The 12049-nt window shown below is 38.6% G+C and overlaps 1 pseudogene across 1 annotated transcript; it reads left to right on the plus strand.

Moving 5' to 3' along the window:
- The first annotated feature begins 1973 nt into the window (after positions 1-1973).
- On the plus strand, positions 1974-10021 carry LOC148845815 (transcriptional activator TAF-1-like; annotated as a pseudogene). Its single transcript, XR_016102322.1, has 12 exons — positions 1974-2345; positions 4078-4212; positions 4717-4844; positions 5906-5962; positions 6177-6316; positions 6485-6530; positions 6637-6685; positions 6870-6923; positions 7211-7419; positions 7886-7963; positions 8089-8214; positions 9380-10021. The product of XR_016102322.1 is annotated as a transcriptional activator TAF-1-like (transcript).
- Positions 10022-12049: the final 2028 nt, after the last annotated feature.

Consider the following 12049-nt stretch of genomic DNA (forward strand, 5'->3'; position numbering starts at 1 on the left):
CAAGGAGCGGATTGGGAGTCGCTCCCAGAGCCTAAGGGCCAAATTACCGAACTAGCGAAGACCTCCTCACCATATAAGACCTAGTCGCCTCTTCAGCATGGGCAAAATCAAGGAGCGGACTGCGAGTCATTCCCAAAGCCTAAGGAATTGAATTGACACTTACGAGCTCATCGAATTAGTTATTTCCGGCCAAAAGGAGCAATCTACTCCATTCGCCGAGTTACTTTCAGCTCAAGAGTGGGAGGCAATTGACGAGAGCGGATTTGGCCCTCCAATGACATTGTGACACGTGGCATCTTGGAACAACTGGGTGACACCTGGAACCACTTAGGCAACAACTTAGCCAAGATGATGGTGTCCCGAACTAGCGACTAGGCACAGGCGCCGACCTGGCGACCAACCTTTATGCCGAACTAACGACGTAACTAGTAGGCCAACAACTCACTCTGACATGCCAAGTCCACAACGGATCGAGCTCGGATAACCAGACCACCTCAGGACAAGACTACCTCGAGACGAGTATACCTCGGCGCAGGGTCACATTAGGACCACCTTAGTTCCAAGGCACTTCGCCATTCATATTAGGTTAGATCTGAAGAGCACAAGCTCAGGCAATGCTGACCGACCACCGCATGGCAACCCTAGAGATCTCGTCACCATACTCCGCATCTTACGGGATCATACCTTGTAACGACTAAGTATCATCTCCCCACTCCCCGATTCAGGGGGAAATGGTCAACCTTACCGGTTGGTAGCGTTATCCCCAACTAACACGGAAATGGATCCTGCTCTCTAGCTCTCTAGCACTTTCACAATCTAATATCATTTTCAGCTCGCAACCAATCGCTAACTAAGCATCGGAGCGACCCCATCGGGTAAACAACCCCAGGTTCTCTAGTTCATCTCTTGCAGGTTCATCGAGCCCGTCGTTGCCGGTAGCCAGATCATCTCTTGCAGGGAGCAGCCGGATTGCACTGCATCAGTTGTCTTTATCCACCGCCTAATTTCAAAACACCTATTCTACCCTCATTTGAAAGAAATGCTTTTTCAGGAACATTCATAAGCTGCTTATTTACTAAGTAATTTTTTAAAAAGCCTATTTAGAATCAATAAGCACCCCAAACATTGTCTAAATGGACTTTTAAATAAACACATTTTGAATGTTTGGTGTGATGTTCCTAAATGGGCTTTTTCTTTATAAAAGTACAAAATTTCATGCTTTTTCACCAAATTATATTTTTGACTTTTTGAGATGCTTTTGGTTTCTACAACGTAATAAGCCGTAAAAGCAATTATGAGAAACCCACCCAAACACCCCCTATTTTGGGAATTCCATTTATATTTTTACGAGCCCTTTCAAACATACTTTATGTTAATGAATGATAGTATGATACTAATCTAGATGGTGTTTGGCACCGGTGCGTTGCATATCCGTTTCAATTCTGCTGATGTGGATTTACTGCCACATCAGAAAAAAAGAATCGCCCAGAAAATTCTCGACTTTTTAGCATTTTCTCAAAAAACGTTTTTCCATCGGGATTCGCAAATCACCATTTGCACTTAGGAGACAAAACGAGAATTTAACGTTTCTTGAATCGCCCCCTGATTCAAGAACGCTAAATCCCACGTGGTCCCAGTGGGATGAGATCTTAACTCAACACAAGTCAATTTGGTCCCCTTAACCCGCGCGGACGCCAAAGGCCTTATTCATTCTGGTTAAATCGTTCCTTCTTTTTTTATTGTTAAAAGAAAACAACCACGTAAGCCACTTGACCGAGGGGATTAGCTGGCTCAGTAACCCCAACTACAACGCTGAATCGATTATTGACTAGACACGTGTACGGCACAAATGGCACGGAATAAATTATTGGTCTCCACGAATATCGACGGCCAACTCAACTACCACCATAGGCTCCGTATATACATGTTGTATTTACACTCGGATATAAAGACACATGTTACATGACGTGGCTATTGCATTGGCGTCCCTCTCCTTCTTCACCCCTTCCTCCTCCCCCCACCTCCCCTCTCTCTCTCTCTCTCTCTCTCTCTCCCCCACTACGCGCTTGATAGCAATCTTTCTCCGTTCTTCTTTCCTCCTTTTTCCGACCAGAGACAGAGATAGAGAGAATGTGGAAGAAAGAATGGTAGCTCATAGTTGAGGTTCGAGTTACACCTTTTTTCCCGCTAACTTTTTCTAGCAATTCTCCTTCCGCCGTTGAAGACAGTTCAAAGCCGGGAGTTTCTGCGAAATCCTTTTTTCTTATTTGTTTCAAAGGTGTGGAGACGGAACCTTGGAGAGATTTCTCACAGTTCGAATCGGGCTTCGCATTCAAGAGTTTGAGGTATGCTGATTACAAGGTTTAATTCGCTGATTTTTCATTTTTGCAAGTTTTGATTTGCAGATGGTAGTTGAAACATTGAATTTGGAGATGATCGGGATCTCTGTTTCCTTTTTTTTTTTTTTAACAATTTCGAATTGATGATTATAGTCCCTATATTTATCTGTTTCTAGAGTTAAGGGGAAAAATAACTACGGAAATGAGAAAAGATAGGTAAGTCAAGTGACTAACAGAGGTTTCCAAGTATCGGCAGAAAATAATAAAAATGATTAAATGAATAAGATCTACAAGGGCAAGAAAAAGAAGGCAGGAAAACGGAGAGGCACTGAGAAACAGGATGTAAGAGGAGATTACTTGGTTAACGGATAATAGAATTTGATGTTGATTATAATTTTGTTTCTCGAAGCAAAAGAACTCATCCAGTATTCTGTAGAGATTTTACTTTTTAGAAAAAAAAAGGGGGAAAAATCTAGGTGTTTTTTGTTTTTTATTTCCAAGTACAAGGCTACATATCTCCCTCATTTTTCTCACACGTTGGCATCGTTTGGTGCTCGATGATCTGTAGGTAACTAGGTATGACTTCCTTACTAACCACGGGGCTGTGAAAAGGCACTAATACCCCTCTCCTTTTCCAAAAATTATGTTTGGGCTTTGGATCCTGTGCTTCTGCTTCTTTTCTTTCTCCTGATGTTAAATTCAGTACCTTTTATTTCTCTGCTAGGGAGAAAAAATACCCTGGATAACTTATATTTCTACTTCGGTGCGTTTTCTGAGTTCCGATCAAGCTTCAACTGTAGAAGGAAGATGCCACAATGATGGCGTTATAGGAAAAAATTTAGAAAAATCCCGATTTTCCAATTAAGAAAAGGAGAACCAAATGAAGATTGAAGACCCTCTGATTAATGGGCTTGGGTTGATATTTGACCAAGCAGTTCTTGCTGATTTTCTCTTAACAGAACATGGTAACGTTCACATTATTGAGGTTTTCACCCCATGCTGCAGCGGAGAGTCATCCGTCAGAATGCACCCTCACCTGAAAATGCAAAATGTTAGCAGGGAAATCAAATATCTAATTACATTTTGTTATGTTGATTCTGTCCTCAAAGTTAGATGGAAAAACTTAGAAGAACTTAATGGACTCTTTCCGAATATTAGAGAATTATACCAGTGCAGTTTTCAACATCTTAATTATTTTGTTTGTTTTATGGGGTTCACTAGTTTGATATGAATGCTGAATACGCTTATATTGACATGGTGATGGTGTGCATCTAATAAATCTGGGTAAAATTTATTTATTTATTTCATGGGTTAATCTTCACCAACCAGGCTGGATATCGTTCAAACTAGGCAGTTCTCATTGCAAATTTTATCTTTACTGGGACTTTTTACCAACAGGTATTATCTTAAGATTAGGATGCAGGCCTTTGCATGATCTTAGAGGAAGGGGATTGATTTGTTGTGATAAGATTTTATTGGATCCTATTTTTAGTATTCTTATCCAACGTTCATGTATATTTTCTTAGTGAGGCATGGTTTTCTCTTTTGGTTATTTACCATCATCATTGCCATAGTCTTTACTGATATTGGTTTCACCATCATCTATGCTTTCTCCCACTTATTCATTACCATTCAGCTTTCCTAGATCCTCCTATTACATCTTCTATTTTTGTTTGGTCAATTCAGTTTTGATATGGTTACCTCCACGGTAGCTGACATCGATTTCAATATGATGCAGAGAATAGCTTGCTTCAATAAAGGGTTTCAAAATCTGTTGTGGAGCAATTAACGTTTTCTGCTGTGGAATTTGATCATGGGAAACAATGAAGCTGCAACACCTCCCAAGTCAGAGAAAACTTCTTCACCTGCACAAGTGAGCTGACAAAATTATTGGATGGTTTGCTTTTTGTCTTTATTGATCTTGTTGGAGAATAATGTTTCTTGTTCCAAGTATTGTAAATGTGTTGAACCTTGTTGGATATGGAAATTGATCTGTAATGGCTGCTTATTGAACTAGATGTTTATTTATTTAACAAAACAATAAAAGCAATTTGGCTACATGACCATTGGGATTCTTTGCTGGGATTCCTTGTGGATGTCCATTTTCTTTGAAACAACTTTTCTTATGTTTTTCCTTCCAAATAATTTAGTGTTTGATATTTTTATCTTCATCTATAATTGCAGGAATTGCTGTTTTGTTTTTAGAAAGATTATGATTGCAAACCTCTTAAACAATTTATTGAAGTGATTTAGGACATGTTAAGAGGAATTAAAGGATGAACTTTCACATTAAGAATAAAACTTTGACACCTATTTTCGGTTAATCTTTTTTTTTTTTTTTTGTGTCTGAGATTAGTCATTCAATTTACATTGGCAGGAGCAAACCAATATTCATCCGTATCCTGATTGGGCAGCTATGCAGGTTAATTATTCATACATGTGTCTTCCTCTCTCTTGGGAACAATTCCACATGGAGGTGTTTATGCTCATCCTTCAATTACTTATGTAAGTCTGTTTTAAACTCCCTACAAAGGAGGGTGAACCTTTGATTGCAAGAAAAAGGCTTATTAAAGTACAATTTGATAGTTTGAGGGGCCATTTGAGAGTCACTAGAAGCTGAACTGACTGACTTATTGCTTGGTCATTTAGTAGATTAATATAGTCATATGATAAACTGTTTGGGGGTACAGTAATCAACCCAACATGTCATTCAGCAAGTGAGGATCACAACTTGCTTAATGACATATTTAGCAAATGAGAAAGTAATAAGCCATTCAGTTCGGCCACTTCAGCTGTTATCTAATGATCCCTGTCTCAATTATTTCACCACAATTAAGAGAATAGATAGATTATTGTAACTATACTACTGCCATGTAAAAGCTGAACCAGTGCCTTCAAAACCTTCTCAAAAAACCAGAACCGAAGGAATAGTCCAAGGACATTCACATATAGGAGTATCTCAGGTTTGGGGAAACAGGACATGAACACAGGTTTGGAACCCGATAACCTGCTACCTGTTCCATTTTTCAAGAAATGAGGACCAGTCATTTAATGGACCCTAATTGAAATCATGGTTGTGCCATTAAATTCCTGTCTCCCCAGACTCCATGGCCCTAATATGGGTCTTTAGGCTTCCCATCTGCCCCATGTTTTAACTGTCTGAGCCCACCATCTAATGGGGTCTTCCTTGAAGATCTCAGCTAAAGATTTGGAGATCCAGGATAACGACCTTCTGATTTTTACTGCATTTAATTGGACGGTAGAGAAAAGCTTCCCTTTAACAAAAAAGAAAAGGTAAATCAGATGGTTAAACCTTATCTAATTAGGCTGATTTTTGGACTAGCTATTCTTTCAGTTAAGAATACATCCAGTGGTTGGTCTAGATTCTTTTGACATGGGTCAGGTGGAAAGTTATGGGGGTCTCAGGCCTGTCCCACGTACAGGTCCTGCGTCCCCAGACCCGAGACACTCCGGTAAATAAGGTTAATCTGCACATTAGACGTAACAATCTGTAAACAGTGTCCTTTCTCTCCTAAAGGATTTATTAACTGTTTGTTGTGTATCAGGGGTCACATCCACATGGTCCTGGGTTTCCACCATCACCTGTTGTGAGTGAAGTCATGGTACTGAATATTTCTTTGAACTTGTTATCTCCATATCGTAATATCATATGATGTATTCACGTTAGTTGAATGATGTGATATTTCTAGAACTTTGGAGGTAGTGTTTTTTTTTTTGGGGGGGGGGTCATAAACCTTGGAGGCAGATGATAGCAAAGAAACTGTACCATCTGCCATGTGCCAGATGTTGGATCTGACTGTCATGACTGTGATGCAGGTTGCAACCCCTGTAAGTGTAGAACCACCTGCCAAATCATCAGGTAGCAAAGATCGTGGCTTGATGAAGAAATTGAGAGGACTAGGCAATGGTAATGCTGAAGGTGCTGCGGAAGGCGCAACTAGTGGGTTGTCACCAAGGTCTGTTAATCTAATACCATATACTGGTGCTCATATATGATATATAATACACCCTTCAGTGGGCGCAACCTGGTAGATCTCTTAGGACAAAAATCAACCATTAGAGGAAAGTGTGTTAAATACTTCTTTGCTTGGCTAACCCTTGAACTTCTATAATAATGTGTGCAGTGCAGAATGCGGTACAGATGGTTCAAGTGATGGGAATACTTCAGGGGTATGTCTTTTATGCTACTTATCATTTTTCTTGGTCTGTTAAAGTTGTTATACTTATTCATGAAGCACAGAATTTGCAAATCTTAAATATGGCCTTCTATATGCAGGGGGACAAAACTGAGAGGAAAAGAAGCTCTGATTCGATTCTATCTGCAGGTATATCCAACTCACTGAAATTTCATGGGATTCTATGCCTTACTGAGAATATAATGAAACTTAAGTTTTTTTTTTTCTATTTAAGAAATATTTATTTATCATCTTTGGTAAGGGAGGAAGTATTTGGTAGGCCTGGTGAAAAACAGAAAGCACTTGTAATGATGCGTTTTAGGGATTATTGAAGGGAATGGGCCTGTGGGTCTTGCTGCTGCTGTTGCTCTTGTCCCCTTCATAAACAGTATGGAATTTTTCCCGAATGCACATGTCTGTTGTTGAGATGCGTCTTAATGGATGTAGGTGCAGTTTAGTGCTTTAATACCATCTCCAAAGCGGTGCATTGATCAAACAGTCTATGTCAGTGATAATGCACACCTTGTATCACTGTTTTTTTTTGAAAACAAAATACCATTACACATATCATTTCTACAAAATATTCTTGTTTTTGGGTGTACTGCTCTTTCTTTAATATGTAATTATCCGCTTTCATGTCTGACTTGTTTTTCTTTTCAATATTTATGCAACCAGGCTCAGATGGGAAGGTTGAAACACCAGCAATTTCCATGCCAAGTGCACAGGTAAATGCAGCTTCCAGTGGAGGTGCTATCAGTGTTGCAGGAAAAACAGTTGGAATTGCACCTTCACCTGGCATGACCCCAATATTTGATTTCAGGGGTCTCCGTAATGGGAAAGCAAACACCAACACAGTAACTGTTCCTCCTGAACTCCGGGTGCAGGTATTCTTTGCTTATATTGTTCTTTCTCCTTTCTGGGCACCTATCCATGTTATTGCCATTGGGTCTTGCCTATGTGAACCACACTCAATCAATAATCAATATTGATCATGTGAAATGGTCAACAAACAGACTCTTTTAGGATTCTGTCTTGAATCTAGTTTGATAGAATCAATGAAATTTCTGATTATAAGAAACATGACCATCTCTATGGAGTTCACTTGCTGCAATTTGAGTCAAATAATTTTGGACCCTAAACCGAACAGGATTCATGTAACCAATTCCATATAGTTGGGACAAGGCTTAAATATTGATGAATGGTTTTGGACTCAACTAAAATATAATTTCCTTTCCTTTTATTTAGTTTCTTTGCTCAGTGTGAACTAGTCTATCATTGAAAATGGATAAATTGTTCCTATAAGCAGTGATGTGTTGATGCTTTCTTCCAATGACTATTTATCTTTACAAGGATGAGCGGGAGCTAAAACGGCAGAGGAGGAAGCAGTCTAACAGAGAGTCTGCTAGAAGGTCAAGGTTGAGGAAGCAGGTAGGGGAAGAACATGAATATGAGCCTTTTCTGACTTTATGTTTCTTGCATTCATTTGAAGCTTTTACTGTCACTCTATGAGATGACCATTATCACAACTTACAAATGCTATTCTTCTGTTCCAGGCCGAGACTGATGAACTTGTGATGAAAGTTGAATCCCTGACTGCTGAGAATATAGCTCTTAAATCTGAAATAAGTCGATTAACACAGAGTTCGGAGAAAATGAGGCTTGAAAATGCTGCCTTAATGGTAAATTCTCCCATCGCATTTGACTTCATATCTATGGATGCAAATGTAATCAGCAAAACTTGGCTTTCACAGAAAAAACTTTGTGGCCAGCCAATGATATATCATTTTATTAGTGCGCTACGTGAAATGGTAAAAGAGAAAAATAGAAAATATTTTTTCAGGGGCAGCCAATAGATACCCAAAGGACACGATATTAGATGGTTGCAATGTAGCTCCATAGGCGTGGTTTGAGGCGAGAACATGGCCTCTTTTTAAGAGCTAGATGGTTGCAGACTTGCAGTGTTGACCTTCCAGTGGGCGGCAGCTTTTTGATTAGACTACGGTTTCACGGATTGGCCAACCATGTCTTACGTGATACTTCGTGCCAGCTGTCCACATTATTTTTAACAAGTGGATGGTTGCTTAGGTCTTCTCTCTTATGTAAGCTACTCATACCCACTAGGGTCTGAGGGTGGTCTGCACTGTAGATATTCTATGGGTTGCTTGGTTCTGAATCAAGCTACACCCATTAGGTGTTCTTAAGGATTAACTGAAATTGATAGTTGTTTTATTGGCTGTGGGACCAATCATTTTACACCACAACATCTATTAATTACCAGCAGCACTCAATATCTCCTAATTATGGCTGGTGTGGAGCAAAATGATCGATCCTAAAGCCAGTAAAACAGTTATAAAATTCGACGAATCTGCACAAGAAGTATGCAATTTCTCTTCTAAACCAAAATCTTTTTGGTCAGTTTACACCATGGTAAATTGGATAATCACTATATATATTGTAATAACTGAAATGTTTTTATTTAAAATTTTGCTAACAATACATCTAAGTCACAGTGCAGAACGAGTGTGGTGTAGTTCAAACCGTGTAGTTTCAACTAAACCACATTGAGACCAGTAGATTCAAACAAACAATAGCTTACCTTAAAAAGATCACGTTACCAAACGCTCTCCACGTTTCTTATTTTTAGCTCCGTGCCTTGATCAGGATTCGTGTAGCCTTGATTCCAAGCATGGCTAACCCAAATGGTTTGGGAATTGGGATTGAAGTTGAGTGGAGATCTCTGTGCTTTGATCAACTGGATTTCTTTGTAGTGCAATAATATTGTCGAGCCATGTATCACCCACCTTATTCTGCATATTGAAGCTTATATTGGTTTCATCTTTACAGGAGAAACTGAAAGATGCAGAACTAGGACAGACGACGGAAGTGGTGGCCAATGATACTGAAGCCCGCGAGGATCCACCGATTAGTACAGAGAATTTCTTATCCAGGGTAAACAACCCAGCATCTGTTAGTATAGATGATCGGAGGGATACTGAGATCCACAAGAACTCTAACTCAGGTGCTAAGCTCCGTCAGCTCCTAGTATCCAACACTAGGACTGATGCAGTCGCTGCTGGGTGATGGAATGAATTTGGGCCGGTCTCAAGGTCCAAGTTTCCTATTACTTCTCATTGGATCATGTAATTTTGGAAAAATTTATAAAACCCAAAATTACTCCTAACAGTAACTACTGAGGTAGGATAAGATAGGAAGGATGCAGAAAAGCGGTGGTCTTGAGGAGCAATCTCTTGTTAGCGATGGGGAGCCCTCAAATTTTCACTTTTGTAAGTTTTAGACTCTGCAGCATTAACTAATTTGTGGTCACATGGGGATATAAATTAAAACTGATGTACATTGAAGAGGTTTTATTATAAGCTCTAATGCCGTAGTATTTTATGTAAATGTCTCCCCTTGGCTCTTCCTAAATCCATATGTAATAGAGCGGGTTTGGTATGAAATGACAATTAAGGCTTGTATGGTTTTACATTTTCGCTCTGTTTCTGCGGTTGTTTATTGCATTGCATTGCATGTTAGAAGAAGAAATAAGGCTGTTGGTTTGGAAACTCTGCGGAGAGTTGTAGCTTTGTATGAGTCAGGATTTTCTACACATGTTTGAGTTGAACTTGTGCACTTGTATTCACAGATATCATTACACGTTTTATTGGTTACTGGTTTAGTTCGTACCAATAATCCATGCAAACATCTTCTTAACTAAACAGTTTTATCCACTGCAATCTTTGTGGGTATCATGCTTTTCTCTGTAATTTCATTGAGATAAAAAGAGAATGAGCCCTTCCCTTCTTGCTTCTTATTGCCCTGAGCTCTCATCTAAAAAATCCTTCTCACATTCATGTTACACGGGGTCTGCTGCATTGCTTCCTTTCTTCAAGGATGAAAGGAGCAAACAGCAAAACTCAGTCTACTGAGTTAGAGGAAGTAATGCTTTTCTATTTCATCCTTCCGAGCTCCTCTCTTCTTCCAAGCATTGCTAAATGATATCCACTGCAATCCCTGCAGAATTGCTTAAGAAAGTGATATCATGTTTGCATGATATCTTCAAAATTGCATTGCTCGGAAGGATGGATACAGCCCTTATTTTTCCAAGCATTGCTTGGAAGCAATGGAAGTAGGTAATAATCCCTGGTTACTTGTTCTTCGTCTTTTGGGCGCTCGGAGGGAAGGAGCAGGATTGAAATCATCTACATATATGGAGAAACCTGTCATTAGAGACTGGTAATTACTTGTTTGTTCTTCGTTTTTTGGGCGCTCGGAAGGAAGGAGCAAGATTGAACTCATCTACTTGTATGGAGAAACCTGTCATTAGAGAATTAATTTCATGGCTTTGATTGATTGATTACATAGTTTGACACTTGTAAAATTAGCTTTCTAAAATTTTGAACTTTCCTACCATTATTTTATTTTTTATTTTTTCCTTCTCTCTTTTTTAACTTGTCCTACATTGGAAACTTATAAAGACCACTTTCAGGTTAAACTTATATTTCTTAGAAAAATGTAGAGTGGAAAATATAAACACACATTACCAGCGCAATCTGTGCATGCATGTATGTGGCTTAATGAGGTTCTTTAGAGATATACTTGTTTGCATCCAAATGGTTTGCATAAGAATGCAATGTGGAGGCTTCATTGTAACCATTGATTCTCAATTTTTATCCAATATTCAAAATTTGATCAGGTGTGATTAGTTAACATAATTTAAATTTTTTACAATTGACAAATAATAGTCATTTAATTCAAATTATAACTCCACAAGAAGCATCTTCATAAGAGACTTGAAAATTTTTCATAGTGACTTTTTATAAAATCTATAAAAGGTTCAAGTGAAGACGTTTTTAAACAGTAATTTTCTTAGCACTCATTTCTCCCAACAATATGAATTATTGATGTTTCTATTGTTTGTAGTTTCACACTTGATGTTTTTTCATATCTTGTGAATGAATTTACTTGCAACCAAAGTGGAAATACGGTCTAATGAATGGAGACGGATAAGGTTCTAACAACTATGTTTTTAGATACGTCTCAAAACTTCAACTTCTCTCTTTTTGTAATTAATTGGTTTCCAACAAAACCCTATGATGACCAAAGACCAACTAATAATAGTTGTGGATCTATATTGATCATTAAGGGTGAGCATGGTCAGTTTGTTTTGGTTTCAAGGCAGAATCTAGAATCTATTCTATTTTTGGACTAGAACCTACCTTGTCAAGATCCATTCCAAGGTTGGTTATGGCCTTGGCATTTCCAATGTCTACCTGTGAAACTTGTTCCTTTTATACCATTATAATTTAAATTTTGTAAGTATTACATACCATTTTACATTACTTATTATATACATTCAAATATTAAACTGGAGAAAAAAATCAAATTATTTAAGTGATGTAATAGTTAAGGGAGACCATGGTTTTTGTAACCATGAGTGCTTTAATTCAAATCTTCACATCCTTAAAATATTTTGGATAGGGTAAACCCCTACATAGTAGAACCAGCCTATGTGGG

Source organism: Nelumbo lutea, chromosome 7, assembly GCF_056320005.1.
Source record: "Nelumbo lutea isolate HS-2025 chromosome 7, American lotus-T2T, whole genome shotgun sequence".
NCBI lineage: Eukaryota > Viridiplantae > Streptophyta > Magnoliopsida > Proteales > Nelumbonaceae > Nelumbo > Nelumbo lutea.